The sequence below is a fragment of the Notolepis coatsorum genome (assembly GCF_963971535.1).
Source record: "Notolepis coatsorum genome assembly, chromosome: 16".
Classification (NCBI taxonomy): domain Eukaryota; kingdom Metazoa; phylum Chordata; class Actinopteri; order Aulopiformes; family Paralepididae; genus Notolepis; species Notolepis coatsorum.
This window is the reverse complement of record NC_140180.1, coordinates 75,894,707-75,899,706: the sequence shown is the minus strand read 5'-3', so window position 1 is coordinate 75,899,706 and position 5,000 is coordinate 75,894,707.

Below are 5,000 nucleotides of genomic sequence, written 5' to 3'. Positions count from 1 at the left end.
GTCTCAGAGTCTGCCTCCATCCTGTGTACCCCCTCCCCACCTCCCCATCTCCCCACCCCTCCTCTCTCCTTCCCTTTCCTCTCCTTTCTTCATCCGGGATCCCCATGGGGACTCCTGTTTTTCTTTCAAATACGCCTCCCCGCTCTTGTCTCCTTCATCTGTCCATGCAGGGAGGAGAATGAAGAGGAGGATGGGAGAGATGGGAGATGGAATATGTGCATTAATATATTTCATTAGGGCACAACTAGCAGAGAGAGCCCTGGAACAGCGTCTCTCTTGATGTGAGGAATCCTCCGTGTGTCTGTCTCTTTCCACCGGAGGCTCTCCAGGAATAATGTGTCTCCGGCACCGCTCTGCCCTCGGCCTCTAACTCCCACCGTCCACCTCCGCCCGCGCTGACCACTCTAACCGGGCCTCGGCCCGGCAAAACGACTAGAAATAAAGAGCAAACACAGGCTCACCTTTGTCTGAGTGAATATATCATTTATGAGCATGTGTGTGTTTGCGTTCAAAGTGTGTGTGTGTGTGTGTGTATGTATGTGTGTGAGTTTCGCTGCATCTAACAGAAGAGCTGCACTGCACTGCACAGCACAGCACAGCACGCACGGCGGAGGCGCTCGGCTTGCTAATCAAAAACATTAGGCTCCGGGACTCTATTTCCCCTAGCGTTGTAGATTGTAACCTCCATAATTCAATATACCACCTCTTACTGCCAAATCGCATATGCCACATCCCACTTTGCTGTGTGTCAGCAAACTATCAACTCCGTTATTAGATATATACGAGAGGAAAAAATCCCTGTACAGTTATGAACCTACGGGCAATTAAGGAGGTTAACGCTCACACACACACACACACACACACAGACAGACAGACAGACAGACAGGCAGACAGACAGACAGACAGACAGACAGACAGACAGACAGACACACACACACACACACACACAGACAGACAGACACACACACACACACACACACACAGACAGACAGACACACACACACACACAGACACACACACACACATGCACGCAGATAGTTTATGATTCCTTATTTCATCAGTACTTCCAGGTCATCTCCCTCTACTCCCCCTTGGCATTCCGGAAGCCTCTAGTTACCACGGAGACCCGGGAACACTTTGAGGTCAGCAGAATCTTGGGATCTGCTCTTTTCCTCGCAAGCTAATCCAATCCCGGCCTCCTAAATTAGATATGCAAAAAAAAATAAAAAGAGAAATTAATTTTCTGCTGATGACCGGGTATGCAAATGATGACTCGATTATGGGTGGGCTGGCGCGTTTGCAATTAATATCCCCCAGAATCATCATTAACTAATATGTTTAGGAGGTAACTTGTCAGGCTAACCATGTTCCCCATGCCATCCGTAATGCATTAATGAATTACAGTCATTACAGGGAGGGACGTGGCATGCGTGGACAGGGGGGGGGTTCAGACTTGTGGCGTTGACCTGTGGAATTACTCCCCGTTCGTTCCCGCTTCTTCCAAAGAACCGTCTGTCGTTGCTTGTTAAGAAAATGTCATTCTCGTTTCCTTGGTCCTCTTGGTTGAGTTAAACACGCACTACGTCATTCACGTTTGAAGATATATATATATATATATGACACTGCGCAGTTGTAGCATAATGTCAGTTTTGCACAATCAAAAGTCACAAACGACAAAGTCACAGACAAGAGGTAACTTTAATTCAACATTGTGAGTCCAAAAGTTATCTTACAGCTCAATTTTCATCAAAAACGATAACAATCTATACAGTAGATTTATTTCCCCCCCCTTTCCCTTCTCATGTATCTTATTATCATAGAGCTGTTCAGTGTGTTTGCAGTCAAAGACAAAACAGAGGAGGGAAAAAAATAGACACCAGCTATTTGGTTTTGCATCTTTTTTTTATCGTTTGTTTTTCCTAAATACAAAACTTTATCGCCCCCATTTCCCATATTAATAATCAAGATGGAACTCTTGCTTACAAAGCAGCCATTGTACGACAACAGACCTCTGCAGCTCATTTGAAACAGATACGCCGAGGCTAAGCCCCTCCCCCTCCCCTGACCAGACCAGGCCAGACCCGGGCGAAGGCGCGCGAGTGCCTAAAAAACACTCGTCTGTCAGCAGGCGCCTCTGGTAAAACGGACCCCTTTTCTAACCGCTTAACAAAACGAGGCTCCATGGAAGAGAAGGGGGTGGGGGGTATTCTGTGACCAGCGACAGCTTGAGGACACGGCAGACACAAAGAGGGAGACTACAGAGATCACCGACTTCTCTGTTGTTCAGCGTTAGGCTGTAATGAAGCTGTATTGTCCGCGTAGGCCCGGACAGGGAGGGTAGGGACCGGGGCTGGAGGGAGAGGGGGGCGGGGGGGGGGTGGTTGTTGGTGGTGATGGTGGAGGTTGGGGGGGGCGTAGACTGTTAGATTTCTGGAGTCATTACCTCGGTTCCATGTGTGCACGGTGAACGTGTGGATTATAATTGTGCTCTGACAGTGCATGTCTCGACCCTGTCTCTCTCCCCTCTGTACTGTAATAATGAAGACAAATAACCTATGGGGCTTCATACTACCAGTGTAGCAAAACCTATTTATAACATATAAAACTTATGCTGTTAAAATCATTTAATTGACCACAAACATAACGACTTCATTACTACAACGGGTAAAGAAAAGTAGAGAGTACATCTGGGAGCTGAGACGGGCCTCTCGGGCCGTGCCAGTGTCTCTCGCTGTAGCGTCAGAGGGGGTGGTGTGCGCGAGATCGTTGAATTATGGCTTTCTGTATTCTTGTCCTACTCTGGCTTCACCACCAAGACAGACTCTGGGTTTTTTTTGTGCTTTTTTGTCCCCAAGTTCCCATGAATTCCTCTGTGGCGAACAGACAATTGCGGTGAGAGGGGTAGAAAAACGCTGCACACGTGATGCGGGTGAAGAATGGGTTTGCATTGTTAAGGCATCTCGACTGCTGGTAAAGATTACAGTGACAGAGAAAAAAAACAGAGGAAAGAAAAGACTATACAGTAAGAGTATGTAGAGCAGGCATAAATAACACGGGAAAAGAAAGGACAGAGAGGAGAGGAAAAACAAGGAGGAGAAACACAAAGGAAGAGAAACAGAGAGATTTCTTAGTTCTCCTGGTTTCAACGCGCAACACACGCACACACACACACAAGTGAGAGAGAGAGAGAAAAAAAAGAAAGCGTCACTCAAGAGAAGAGCCCATGCATATTATCAGTTCAAGAACAGCTTCAATCTGAAAGCCTTTCAAAGAGTTTCAAACGAAAAAGAATAAAAGAAAAAAAATACTTTGATTTACAGTATATATTAATGTGTGTATATATTCTTAAAAAAATCTACTTCAACCAAATACTCTGAATAAGATGCTACCTTTTGCCATACAATAAACATTTTCAAAAAAAAAAAAATCTTTTTTTATTTAACTTACAAATAATACAAAAATAGACAATGGCATGTGTGTGTTTTTTTTGGATCAACAAATGGAAGCATGGCGTAACGATGCAAAAAACAATCTACATACAAAACCAAATAATGATATAAAAGTCACATTTAAATAGTGAGAGACAACAGTGGATGACAGAAACAAAACACTGTGAAATTACGTTCACTTACGGTATCAAACTTACGACAACACAACTAAACTGGGGTGAAAGAGCAATGTACAAATACAAGGGATAAATACATTATTTATAGGATATTTTACAGGAAATCCCCTTTTTTTGTATCCAAATCCATGTTTGTCTCACGTCAGCAGACTGTAGCGCTAGCAGATGAGAGGTGGACAACACGCAGTAAATCTAGATTCTGTACTGAGAAGCTGCCTTAAGACATTTTAATGTTTTACATCTCAAACTATAGCTATGGCAAATCAAAGAGAGAAAAGAAATAAAGTCAAATCAGAAATGCAACATTTGTGTTTTTTTTCTTTTTATATATATATACAAAAATATATCACATATATAACGCATTTTATCCTAATTTGATATTTGCAAGACTCCATCAGTAAGTACAGTGCTGGCTGGACACGCTTCCCCCTGGCTTTTCAAGTCAATCTCCTTCACTTAAAAGTATCACATAGAAATGTTCAGTTTGGCTAAAGGTAATATTAATAAAGTTTTTTGTTCATGTGGCAAGCAGGGGAAAAAAACACATATTGCAAACAGCTCACCTCAAATCCTCACAGTTTTATAAAAAAAAAAAAAGAAAAAAAAATCAACCAAACAAACCAAACAAGGGAATAGAAAAAAAAAGTTCCTCCATGTTTGTTTTTTTTACGTTAAAACTGCAAAGTGTGTTTTCTGATTCGCCCCCTGGTTTTGATTTATGTGATATTAATTAGCAGCTACATTTTTGGTGGATTTTTGTTCTTGCTGTGTTTCTTAGCTTTTTCCTTTTTGTGTGTGTGTGTGTTGACCTTAGAACCGTTTGGCCGACGTGGTTTTATGTTTTTTTTTCTTGTTTTTTTTTTGGTAAGTGAAGACAAGCATCTTCTATTGTGACAGAGCTTATAAGCAATCATGGCGAAACCGACACTTTGTTGTTTTTGTTGAGTTACGGCCCCCCTGCTAATCAAACCCAAACACTACGGGCATAAACATAAAGATAAATAAATGCTCTCTCTGTATGAGGTCAGTGTAGCACTGTGTGGGTGAGCTATCAATCTCCGTACACTCCATCCAACGCGCTGTCAGAGGAGCTACACGCTAATTCAACCGGGAAGGAAATAACATCTCAAATGTTCCTAGTGTCCCCTTCGCTCTTCTCCCGTCGGATGAGATGTTCCAAAAGAAAGGCCTGAGATTCACAGAGTTGGTTTGTCTTATCTTCGCTTTCCTCCAGCTCAGCTCCGCAGAGTGTAAGAGAGACTCGCCAGACTCCCGTTGTCTCTCTCTCTCTCTCTCTCTCTCTCTCTCTCACTCTCTCTTGCAACATTCCCAAATCTCCAACTTTCCCAGATCCTCTACATGGGCGGAACGATCA